We start from the raw sequence: 13333 nt of genomic DNA, 5'->3' as shown, positions 1-13333 counted from the left end.
TTACATGGTCCTTGTTCACCCAGTGAAAGACATGGAGCATTGTCACAGTTGCCTCACCCAGTGTCACATGTATTACATGGAGCCTTATGGTGGATCCCAAGTTCGTCCTCCCTGAGACTGGGTTGGGTCAGGGACCCAGTGTTGTTCTCGGTCTTTATTAAATAGACCAATCTCAGCCACCTCAAGGTTGCAAGTTCCTTCATGACAAACCTCTTCACTTCGCTTGCACTCCTCGATGAAATGACACAAAAGAGGATATGGAGCTCTGGATTTAAGGCAAAATTGTCTGTTTGATGTCCCATTCAAGCCACAGAAGGACTTCATGAATGTGAATGGGGGGTTTTTCTGAGGTTCTGACCCAAGAAGACAAGTTGCTGGTCCCGTTGGAAAGACAATAACATTGTCACAGTTGTCATAAACGGTGTTCTGCAAAAGGAGACTCCTGGAGACATGAATGGGGAAAATATATTTATTAAATAAAGCAAACTAAATACAATTAACAATGTTGTGTGTAATCAGTAGTGTAAGTCAGTGTTTTGCATAAATGTGATAATGCGGGGTGTTGAAAGGTGCCTTAGCAAACAAACAAAAGGCCACATAAACACCACAACAAAATCTATAAAGGTGTCTGCATGGAGAGAGTCTCCTCCATGAATGGGGAAGTGGTGTATTTATCCTGGGACACACCCGGGCCCAGGTGTGTCCCATGTCACTGATGACCCTCCCGGCTCCGCCCACCGGCATCCTAATAAGGAAAACAAGAGCAAAGAGAAGAATACGGCAGACAGAGTGGGAGGGTCGTCACACAGTGGCAACCAACATGGAGGAGAAATACAGTGAGACCTCTGTCAAGAGATGGAACAAGGAGAGACGTGCCTTTGACAAAGTCCCACAACCAAAATGCATTAACTGATACAATGAGCACATGGGTGGTGTTGTCCTTCACAACCTACAGGTTTCAAGATACCATATCTCCATCAGGTCTAAGAGGTGGTGGTGGTGTTGACCTTCACGACCTACAGGTTTCAAGATACCATATCTCCATCAGGTCTAAGAGGTGGTGGGGGCCCATCTTTGCATGGTCTCTCAACAGTGCACTCGTAAACAGCCATTTCTTTTAAAGAGACGTTATGGGAGGGACCATCGACCTGCTCACCTTCTCACTGATAGCGGCACAGTCTCTTATGCAAAAGTTTGGCCCGAAACCACTGAGCCACGGAAGGAGATCTCTACTGGCTGCTACTTTTGAAGATCAGGCAAGATTTGACAAGGCTTCTCACTGGCCAATCAACACGATGCACAGGTTCCAGAGATGTCATCATTGTGACAAACCCACTACCTATGAGTGTGAGAAATGCAGAGCGCCACTGCACATTGAGTGCTTCAAGATAAAGTGATACATGTATTACATAAGGATGCAGTCGATGATATAGAGTACAGTATCAACGTATGCATATGAGATGAACAATGTAGGGTAAGTAACATTATATAAGGTAGCATTGTTTAAAGTGGCTAGTGATATATTTACATAATTTCCCATCAATTCCCATGATTAAAGTGGCTGGAGTAGAGTCAGTGTCATTGACAGTGTGTTGGCAGTAGCCACTCAATGTTAGTGGTGGCTGTTTAACAGTCTGATGGCCTTGAGATAGAAGCTGTTTTTCAGTCTCTCGGTCCCAGCTTTGATGCACCTGTACTGACCTCGCCTTCTGGATGACAGCGGGGTGAACAGGCAGTGGCTCGGGTGGTTGATGTCCTTGATGATCTTTATGGCCTTCCTGTAGCATCGGGTGGTGTAGGTGTCCTGGAGGGCAGGTAGTTTGCCCCCGGTGATGCGTTGTGCAGACCTCACTACCCTCTGGAGAGCCTTACGGTTGAGGGCGGTGCAGTTGCCATACCAGGCGGTGATACAGCCCGCCAGGATGCTCTCGATTGTGCATCTGTAGAAGTTTGTGAGTGCTTTTGGTGACAAGCCGAATTTCTTCAGCCTCCTGAGGTTGAAGAGGCGCTGCTGCGCCTTCCTCACGATGCTGTCTGTGTGAGTGGACCAATTCAGTTTGTCTGTGATGTGTATGCCGAGGAACTTAAAACTTGCTACCCTCTCCACTACTGTTCCATCGATGTGGATGGGGGTGTTCCCTCTGCTGTTTCCTGAAGTCCACAATCATCTCCTTAGTTTTGTTGACGTTGAGTGTGAGGTTATTTTCCTGACACCACACTCCGAGGGCCCTCACCTCCTCCCTGTAGGCCGTCTCATCGTTGTTGGTAATCAAGCCTACCACTGTTGTGTCGTCCGCAAACTTGATGATTGAGTTGGAGGCGTGCATGGCCACGCAGTCGTGGGTGAACAGGGAGTACAGGAGGGGGCTCAGAACGCACCCTTGTGGGGCCCCAGTGTTGAGGATCAGCGGGGAGGAGATGTTGTTGCCTACCCTCACCACCTGGGGGCGGCCCGTCAGGAAGTCCAGTACCCAGTTGCACAGGGCGGGGTCGAGACCCAGGGTCTCGAGCTTGATGACGAGCTTGGAGGGTACTATGGTGTTGAATGCCGAGCTGTAGTCGATGAACAGCATTCTCACATAGGTATTCCTCTTGTCCAGATGGGTTAGGGCAGTGTGCAGTGTGGTTGAGATTGCATCGTCTGTGGACCTATTTGGGCGGTAAGCAAATTGGAGTGGGTCAAGGGTGTCAGGTAGGGTGGAGGTGATATGGTCCTTGACTAGTCTCTCAAAGCACTTCATGATGACGGATGTGAGTGCTACGGGGCGGTAGTCGTTTAGCTCAGTTACCTTAGCTTTCTTGGGAACAGGAACAATGGTGGCCCTCTTGAAGCATGTGGGAACAGCAGACTGGTATAGGGATTGGTTGAATATGTCCGTAAACACACCGGCCAGCTGGTCTGCGCATGCTCTGAGGGCGCGGCTGGGGATGCCGTCTGGGCCTGCAGCCTTGCGAGGGTTAACACGTTTAAATGTCTTACTCACTTCGGCTGCAGTGAAGGAGAGACCGCATGATTCCGTTGTAGGCCGTGTCAGTGGCACTGTATTGTCCTCAAAGCGGGCAAAAAGTTATTTAGTCTGCCTGGGAGCAAGACATCCTGGTCCGTGACTGGGCTGGGTTTCTTCCTGTAGTCCATGATTGACTGTAGACCCTGCCACATACCTCTTGTGTCTGAGCCGTTGAATTGAGATTCTACTTTGTCTCTGTACTGGCGCTTAGCTTGTTTGATAGCCTTGCGGAGGGAATAGCTGCACTGTTTGTATTCAGTCATGTTACCAGACACCTTGCCCTGATTAAAAGCAGTGGTTCGTGCCTTCAGTTTCACACGAATGCTGCCATCAATCCACGGTTTCTGGTTAGGGAATGTTTTAATCGTTGCTATGGGAACGACATCTTCAACGCACGTTCTAATGAACTCGCACACCGTATCAGCGTATTCGTCAATGTTGTTGTCTGACGCAATACGAAACATCTCCCAGTCCACGTGATGGAAGCAGTCTTGGAGTGTGGAGTCAGCTTGGTCGGACCAGCGTTGGACAGACCTCAGCGTGGGAGCTTCTTGTTTTAGTTTCTGTCTGTAGGCAGGGATCAACAAAATGGAGTCGTGGTCAGCTTTTCCGAAAGGGGGCGGGGCAGGGCCTTATATGCGTCGCGGAAGTTAGAGTAACAATGATCCAGGGTCTTTCCACCCTGGTTGCGCAATCAATATGCTGATAAAGTTTAGGGAGTCTTGTTTTCAGATTAGCCTTGTTAAAATCCCCAGCTACAATGAATGCAGCCTCCGGATAAATCGTTTCCAGTTTGCAGAGAGTTAAATAAAGTTCGTTCAGAGCCATCGATGTGTCTGCTTGGGGGGATATATACGGCTGTGATTATAATCGAAGAGAATTCTCTTGGTAGATAATGCGGTCTACATTTGATTGTGAGGAATTCTAAATCAGGTGAACAGAAGGATTTGAGTTCCTGTATGTTTCCTTCATCACACCATGTCACGTTGGCCATAAGGCATACGCCCCCGCCCGTCTTCTTACCAGAGAGATGTTTGTTTCTGTCGGCGCGATGCGTGGAGAAACCCGTTGGCTGCACCGCTTCGGATTGCGTCTCTCCAGTGAGCCATGTTTCCGTGAAGCAGAGAACGTTACAGTCTCTGATGTCCCTCTGGAATGCTACCCTTGCTCGGATTTCATCAACCTTGTTGTCAAGAGACTGGACATTGGCAAGAAGAATGCTGGGGAGTGGTGCACGATGTGCCCGTCTCCGGAGTCTGACCAGAAGACCGCTTCGTTTCCCTCTTTTTCTGAGTCGTTTTTTTTTTGGTCGCTGCATGTGATCCACTCGTTACACTGGTTGTAAGGCAGAACACAGGATCCGCATCGCGAAAAACATGTGTATACATGTGTATGAGGGGTGATAAATGCCATACATTAACTGTTGAATGTGTGTACATGTGTATGAGGGGTGATAAATGCCAAACACATGTACACACATTCAATGGTTAATGTTTGAGGGTTGATACTTGAAGGTGTGACTTGAACGTGTGTATTTACAAATATATATTTGTATTGTTTATGTGTAACGATACGAAGTGTCTGATTAATTCAGTTCCTAACAGCTGCTTTAATGGAATTCACTCCACAATATAATAGCCACTGTACTAACAGGACCCCTGGGGGTTATAAAGCCTGTATAGAAACACACAAACCCCATAACTTGTTGTTCAGTGGGTCTACATTCGTTGTGACAAATATATCTAGGTATGTTAAGACTCCAAGAACGAGAACGATTTAAAATATGTTTTAATTCTGATTGAATGTTGCTTTATAGCTTAAGTTATAGCCTAACATGAAGGAAATGACAGGTCAGTGACCTTTAACCTAATGAATGCGGACCCAATGAACAATAAGTTGGGTGGTTAATGTGTTTGTATACAGGCATTATAACCCCCCACCTTGACAGATGGTAAACAGTGCAGGGTCCTGTTTGTGCAGGGTCCTGTTATATTGTGGAGTGGATTCCATTAACGCAGCTGTTGGGAACTGAATGAATCAGACGTTCACGCTTCCTGTTGTTATAATGTTCCCTCAATGTTTTCGTCACCATCCACATTTCAGGTCTGCTCAAATGTGAACGTTGTGAAAATGCTGTGCAACTTCCAGCGTGCGTTTACTGTGAACACTGAGGCTGTACCTGCTTTAAGTTACAGTTTTACTGTGAACACTGAGGCTGTACCTGCTTTAAGTTACAGTTTTACTGTGAACACTGAGGCTGTACCTGCTTTAAGTTACAGTTTTACTGTGAACACTGAGGCTGTACCTGCTTTAAGTTACAGTTTTACTGTGAACACTGAGGCTGTACCTGCTTTAAGTTACAGTTTTACTGTGAACACTGAGGCTGTACCTGCTTTAAGTTACAGTTTTACTGTGAACACTGAGGCTGTACCTGCTTTAAGTTAGTTTTACTGTGAACACTGAGGCTGTACCTGCTTTAAGTTACAGTTTTACTGTGTACACTGAGGCTGTACCTGCTTTAAGTTACAGGTTTACTGTGAACACTGAGGCTGTAGCTGCTTTAAGTTACAGTTTTACTGTGTACACTGAGGCTGTACCTGCTTTACTGTGAACACTGAGGCTGTACCTGCTTTAAGTTACAGTTTTACTGTGTACACTGAGGCTGTACCTGCTTTACCATGGTTGAATGATCTAACACATTTACACATTTAAGTTAAAAATATATTTAAAAAAAAATCACGTTCACATGTTCATTTATGGCATTTATCACCCCTCATTTAACACTGAGGCTGTACCTGCTTTAAGTTACAGTTTTACTGTGTACACTGAGGCTGTACCTGCTTTAAGTTACAGTTTTACTGTGAACACTGAGGCTGTACCTGCTTTAAGTTACAGGTTTACTGTGAACACTGAGGCTGTACCTGCTTTAAGTTACAGTTTTACTGTGTACACTGAGGCTGTACCTGCTTTACTGTGAACACTGAGGCTGTACCTGCTTTAAGTTAGTTTTACTGTGTACACTGAGGCTGTACCTGCTTTAAGTTAGTTTTACTGTGTACACTGAGGCTGTACCTGCTTTACCGTTACAGGTTTACTTGAACACTGAGGCTGTACAGAGGCTTGTTTTAAGTTACAGTTTTACTGTGAACACTGAGGCTGTACCCACTAAGTTACAAGTTTACTGTGAACACTGACGCTGTACCTACTTTTAGTTAGTTTTTCACCTCCCTGACCAAGGCCCTTCACTGGGCAGCCAGCTCTAGGAAGAGTCTTGGTGGTTCCAAACTTCTTCAATTTAAGAATGATGGAGGCCACTGTGTCCTTGGGAACCTTCAATGCTGCAGAAATGTTTTGGTACCCTTCCCCAGATCTGTGCCTCGACACAATCCTGTCTCGGAGGTCTAGGGACAATTCCTTCGACCTCATGGCTTGGATTTTGCTCTGACATGCACTGTCAACTGTGGGACCTCATATAGACAGGTGTGTGCCTTTCCAAATCAGGTCCAATCAGTTGAATTTACCACAGGTAGAGTCCAATCAAGTTGTAGAAACATCTCAAGGATGATCAATGGAAACAGGATGCACCTGAGATCAATTTAATCTCATAGCAAAGGGTCTGAATACTTATGTCAAATCTGTTTTCTCTTTGTCATTATGGGGTTTTGTGTGTAGATTGATGGGGGAAAAATTACTTTTTAGAAAGTCTCACATAAAATGTGGAAAACGTAGGTCTGAATACTTTCTGAATGCCTCTCTAACAGATCTCTCTCCCCAGGTCTCCTCAGGATGCTGGTCTGAATGCCTCTCAACCCTATCCCCTCCTCTCTCCCCAGGTCGTACTCCCCAGGTCTCCCCAGGATGCTGGTCTGAATGCCTCTCAACCCTATCCCCTCCTCTCTCCCCAGATCTCCCCAGGATGCTGGTCTGAATGCCTCTCAACCCTATCCCCTACTCTCTCCCCAGGTCTCCCCAGGATGCTGGTCTGAATGCCTCTCAACCCTATCCCCTCCTCTCTCCCAGGTCTCCCAGGATGCTGGTCTGAATGCCTCTCTAACCTATCCCCTCCTGTCTCCCCAGGATGCTGGTCTGAATGCCTCTCAACCCTATCCCCTCCTCTCTCTCCAGGTCTCCTCAGGATGCTGGTCTGAATGCCTCTCAACCCTATCCCCTCCTCTCTCCCCAGGTCTCCTCAGGATGCTGGTCTGAATGCCTCTCAACCCTATCCCCTCCTCTCTCCCCAGGTCTCCTCAGGATGCTGGTCTGAATACCTCTCAACCCTATCCCCTCCTCTCTCCCCAGGTCTCCTCAGGATGCTGGTCTGAATGCCTCTCAACCCTATCCCCTCCTCTCTCTCCAGGTCTCCTCAGGATGCTGGTCTGAATGCCTCTCAACCCTATCCCCTACTCTCTCTCCAGGTCTCCTCAGGATGCTGGTCTGAATGCCTCTCAACCCTATCCCATCCTCTCTCCCCAGGTCTCCAGGATGCTGGTCTGAATGCCTCTCAACCCTATCCCATCCTCTCTCCCCAGGTCTCCAGGATGCTGGTCTGAATGCCTCTCAACCCTATCCCCTCCTCTCTCCCCAGGTCTCCTCAGGATGCTGGTCTGAATGCCTCTCAACCCTATCCCCTCCTCTCTCTCCAGGTCTCCCCAGGATGCTGGTCTGAATGCCTCTCTAACCTATCCCCTCCTCTCTCCCCAGGTCGTACAGTGTCTGAGGACTGCCAGGGGAGATGTTGGAGTACCGTAGGATGCTGATAGAGGATTTCTCTCTGAGTCCAGAAATAGTGCTCCACTGTAGAGGGGAGATCGAGACCCACTGCTCCGGACTCCACAGGAAAGGACGTACCCTCCACTGTCTAATGAGGGTGGGCCGGGGGGACAAGGGAAGCACAGTGGACGGACTCTGTCAGAGCGCGGTGAGACGATGCACACTGGCGACACATTGCATACTGGCGACACCGCGCACGCTGACGACAGTGCCTTCAGAAAGTATTCACACCCCTGGACTTTTTCAACATTTTGTTGTGTTACAACCTAACATGGATTTAAGTTGTTTTTTTCAAATGAATTAAAAATGAAGATTTCACCATCAAAGGTGACTGTAAAACAGTTAGTGTTTAGTGGCTGTGATAGGAGAAAACTGAGGATGGATCAACAACATTGTAGTTTCTCCACAATACGAACCTACATGACAGAGTGAAAAGAAGGAAGCCTGTACAGAATACAAATATTCCAAAACATGTTTGTAACGAGGTGCTAAAGTAATACTGCAAAAAATGTGGTAAAGAGATGAACACTTTGTAGTCAGGACAAAAAGTTATGTTTGGGGCAAATCCAATAAAACACATTACTCAGTAACACTACATATTTTCAAGCATAGTGGTGGCTGCATCATGTTATGGGTATGCTTGTCATCGTTAAGGACCGGGGAGTTTTTCAGGAATGGAATGGAGCTATTAGCACAGGCAAAATCCTAAAGGAAAACCTGGTTTAGTCTGCTTTCCACCAGACACTGGGAGATGAATTCACCTTTTCAGCAGGAAAATAACCTAAAACACAAGGCCAAATCTACACTGGAGTTGCTTACCAAGAAGACAGTGAATGTTCCTGAGTGGCCCGAGTTACAGTTTTAACTTAAATTTACTTGAAAATCTTTGGCAAGACCTGAAAAGGCTTGTCTAGTAATGATCAACAACCAATTTGACAGAGCTTGAAGAATTTAGAAAATAATAATGGGCAAATGTTGGACATTCCAGGTGTGGAAATCTCTTAGACCCAGAACTGCACTCAGCTGTATTCGCTGCTAAAGGTGCTTGACTCACGAGTGTGAATACGGATGTAAAGTATTGACTCTGGTGTGAATACGGATGTAAAGTATTGACTCTGGTATTGACTCGGGGTGTGAATACGGATGTAAAGTATTGACTCGGGGTGAATGGATGTAAAGTATTGACTCGGGGTGTGAATACGGATGTAAAGTATTGACTCGGGGGTGTGAATACGGATGTAAAGTATTGACTCGGGGGTGAATACGGATGTAAAGTATTGACTCGGGGTGTGAATACGGATGTAAAGTATTGACTCGGGGTGTGAATACGGATGTAAAGTATTGACTCGGGGGTGTGAATACGGATGTAAAGTATTGACTCGGGGTGTGAATACGGATGTAAAGTATTGACTCGGATGTAAAGTATTGACTCGGGTGTGAATACGGATGTAAAGTATTGACGGGGGTGTGAATACGGATGTAAAGTATTGACTCGGGGTGTGAATACGGATGTAAAGTATTGAAATACGGATGTAAAGTATTGACTCGGGGTGAATACGGAAAAGTATTGACTCGGGGTGTGAATAACGGATGTAAAGTATTGACAAAATGTAAAGTATTGATAAGTGTAAAGTATTGACTCGGGGTGTGAATGGATGTAAAGTATTGACTCGGGGTGTGAATACTACGTAAAGTATTGACTGGACACACAAAGTATTGACTCGGGGTGTGAATCACAACAACAAAATGTAGAATAAGTCAAGGGGTATGAATACTGGACACACACACACACACACACAGACACACACACACACACACACACTGGAAACAGACACACGTACACACACACACACACACACACACTGGAAACAGGGATGCATAGACACACGTACAGATACACACACACACACAGACACACACACACACACAGACACACACACACTGGAAACAGGCATGCATAGACACACGTACAGATACACAGCAAATAGAGCAGCTCAACTCTTGTCTGGTTTCTAAAGATCTGTATTTGCTGTTCCCACTGACTAGAATGTGGAGATGGGAGTAGAATATACTGGAGATGGGGCTGATGGGGCTGATGGGGCTGATGGGGCTGTATGTGTTTTCATATACTGGAGATGGGAGTAGAATATACTGATGGGGCTGATGGGGCTGATGGGGCTGATGGGGCTGTATGTGTTTTCATATACTGGAGATGGGGCTGATGGGGCTGATGGGGCGATGGGGCTGTATGTGTTTTCATATACTGGAGATGGGGCTGATGGGCTGATGGGGCTGATGGGGCTGATGTGTATGTGTTTTCATATACTGGAGATGAGGGCTGATGGGGCTGTATGTGTTTTCATATACTGGAGATGGGGCTGATGGGGCTGTATGTGTTTTCATATACTGGAGATGAGGCTGATGGGGCTGTATGTGTTTTCATATACTGGAGATGAGGCTGATGGGGCTGTATGTGTTTTCATATACTGGAGATGAGGGCTGATGGGGCTGATGGGGCTGTATGTGTTTTCATATACTGGAGATGAGATGGGGCTGATGTGTTTTCATATACTGGCTGATGGGGCTGTATGTGTTTTCATATACTGGAGATGGGGCTGATGGGCTGATGGGGCTGTATGTGTTTTCATATACTGGAGATGAGGCTGATGGGGCTGTATGTGTTTTCATATACTGGAGATGGGGCTGATGGGGCTGATGGGGCTGTATGTGTTTTCATATACTGGAGATGAGGCTGATGGGGCTGTATGTGTTTTCATATACTGGTGATGGGGCTGTATGTGTTTTCATATACTGGAGATGGGGCTGATGAGGCTGTATGTGTTTTCATATACTGGAGATGGGGCTGATGAGGCTGTATGTGTTTTCATATACTGGAGATGAGGCTGATGAGGGCTGATGGGGCTGTATGTGTTTTCATATACTGGAGATGGGGCTGATGAGGCTGATGTGGGGGCTGATGAGGCTGATGGGGCTGATGGGCCTGATGTGTTTTCATATACTGGAGATGAGGCTGATGGGGCTGTATGTGTTTTCATATACTGGAGATGAGGCTGTATGTGTTTTCATACACTGGAGATGAGGCTGATGGGGCTGATGGGGCTGTATGTGTTTTCATACACTGGAGATGAGGCTGATGGGGCTGTATGTGTTTTCATATACTGGAGATGGGGCTGATGGGGCTGTATGTGTTTTCATATACTGGAGATGGGGCTGATGAGGCTGTATGTGTTTTCATATACTGGAGATGGGGCTGATGAGGCTGATGAGGCTGATGGGGCTGTATGTGTTTTCATATACTGGAGATGGGGCTGATGAGGCTGATGAGGCTGATGGGGCTGTATGTGTTTTCATATACTGGAGATGAGGCTGTATGTGTTTTCATATACTGGAGATGAGGCTGTATGTGTTTTCATATACTGGAGATGAGGCTGTATGTGTTTTCATATACTGGAGATGAGGCTGTATGTGTTTTCATATACTGGAGATGGGGCTGATGAGGCTGATGGGGCTGTATGTGTTTTCATATACTGGAGATGGGGCTGATGAGGCTGTATGTGTTTTCATATACTGAGATGGGGCTGATGAGGCTGTATGTGTTTTCATATACTGGAGATGAGGCTGAGGCTGTATGTGTTTTCATACACTGGAGATGAGGCTGATGGGGCTGATGGGGCTGTATGTGTTTTCATATACTGGAGATGAGGCTGATGAGGCTGTATGTGTTTTCATACACTGGAGATGAGGCTGATGAGGCTGTATGTGTTTTCATATACTGGAGATGAGGCTGATGAGGCTGATGGGGCTGTATGTGTTTTCATATACTGGAGATGAGGCTGTATGCTTTTCATATACTGGAGATGAGGCTGAGGCTGTATGTGTTTTCATATACTGGAGATGAGGCTGATGAGGCTGATGGGGCTGATGAGGCTGTATGTGTTTTCATACACTGGAGATGGGGCTGATGGGGCTGATGGGCTGATAAGGCTGTATGTGTTTTCATATACTGGAGATGAGGCTGATGAGGCTGTATGTGTTTTCATATACTGGAGATGGGGTTGATGAGGCTGATGAGGCTGTATGTGTTTTCATATACTGGAGATGGGCCTGATGAGGCTGTATGTGTTTTCATATACTGGAGATGAGGCTGATGAGGCTGTATGTGTTTTCATACACTGGAGATGAGGCTGATGAGGCTGAGGCTGATGAGGCTGTATGTGTTTTCATATACTGGAGATGAGGCTGATGGGGCTGTATGTGTTTTCATATACTGGAGATGGGGCTGATGAGGCTGTATGTGTTTTCATATACTGGAGATGGGGCTGATGGGGCTGATAAGGCTGTATGTGTTTTCATATACTGGAGATGAGGCTGATGAGGCTGATGGGGCTGTATGTGTTTTCATATACTGGAGATGAGGCTCATGGGGCTGATGGGGCTGTATGTGTTTTCATATACTGGAGATGTGGCTGATGAGGCTGTATGTGTTTTCATATACTGGAGATGGGGCTGATGAGGCTGTATGTGTTTTCATATACTGGAGATGAGGCTGATGGGGCTGTATGTGTTTTCATATACTGGAGATGGGGCTGATGAGGCTGATGGGGCTGATGAGGCTGTATTTGTTTTCATATACTGGAGATGGGGCTGATGGGGCTGATGGGGCTTTGTGTTTTCATACACTGGAGATGAGGCTGATGGGGCTGATGAGGCTGTATGTGTTTTCATACACTGGAGATGGGGCTGATGGGGCTGATGGGGCTTTGTGTTTTCATACACTGGAGATGAGGCTGAGGCTGTATGTGTTTTCATATACTGGAGATGAGGCTGATGGGGCTGTATGTGTTTTCATACACTGGAGATGGGGCTGATGAGGCTGTATGTGTTTTCATATACTGGAGATGAGGCTGATGGGGCTGTATGTGTTTTCATATACTGGAGATGAGGCTGTATGTGTTTTCATATACTGGAGATGAGGCTGAGGCTGTATGTGTTTTCATATACTGGAGATGAGGCTGATGAGGCTGATGGGGCTGTATGTGTTTTCATACACTGGAGATGAGGCTGATGAGGCTGATGAGGCTGTATGTGTTTTCATATACTGGAGATGGGGTTGATGAGGCTGATGAGGCTGTATGTGTTTTCATATACTGGAGATGGGCCTGATGAGGCTGTATGTGTTTTCATATACTGGAGATGAGGCTGATGAGGCTGTATGTGTTTTCATACACTGGAGATGAGGCTGATGAGGCTGATGAGGCTGAGGCTGTATGTGTTTTCATATACTGGAGATGAGGATGATGGGGCTGTATGTGTTTTCATATACTGGAGATGGGGCTGATGAGGCTGAGGCTGATGAGGCTGTATGTGTTTTCATACACTGGAGATGAGGCTGATGAGGCTGTATGTGTTTTCATATACTGGAGATGAGGCTCATGGGGCTGATGGGGCTGTATGTGTTTTCATATACTGGAGATGGGGCTGATGAGGCTGTATGTGTTTTCATATACTGGAGATGAGGCTGATGGGGCTGTATG

The 13333-nt window shown here is 46.5% G+C and overlaps 1 pseudogene; it reads left to right on the top strand.

The window, feature by feature from the left end:
• The first annotated feature begins 6722 nt into the window (after window positions 1-6722).
• Window positions 6723-13333, top strand: part of LOC121845655 — a 58730-nt pseudogene continuing 52119 nt past the window's right edge.

This window comes from Oncorhynchus tshawytscha, unplaced genomic scaffold (assembly GCF_018296145.1).
Source record: "Oncorhynchus tshawytscha isolate Ot180627B unplaced genomic scaffold, Otsh_v2.0 Un_contig_3602_pilon_pilon, whole genome shotgun sequence".
Taxonomy (NCBI): Eukaryota; Metazoa; Chordata; class Actinopteri; order Salmoniformes; family Salmonidae; genus Oncorhynchus; species Oncorhynchus tshawytscha.
This window is presented reverse-complemented; position numbering and strand designations above follow the sequence as displayed.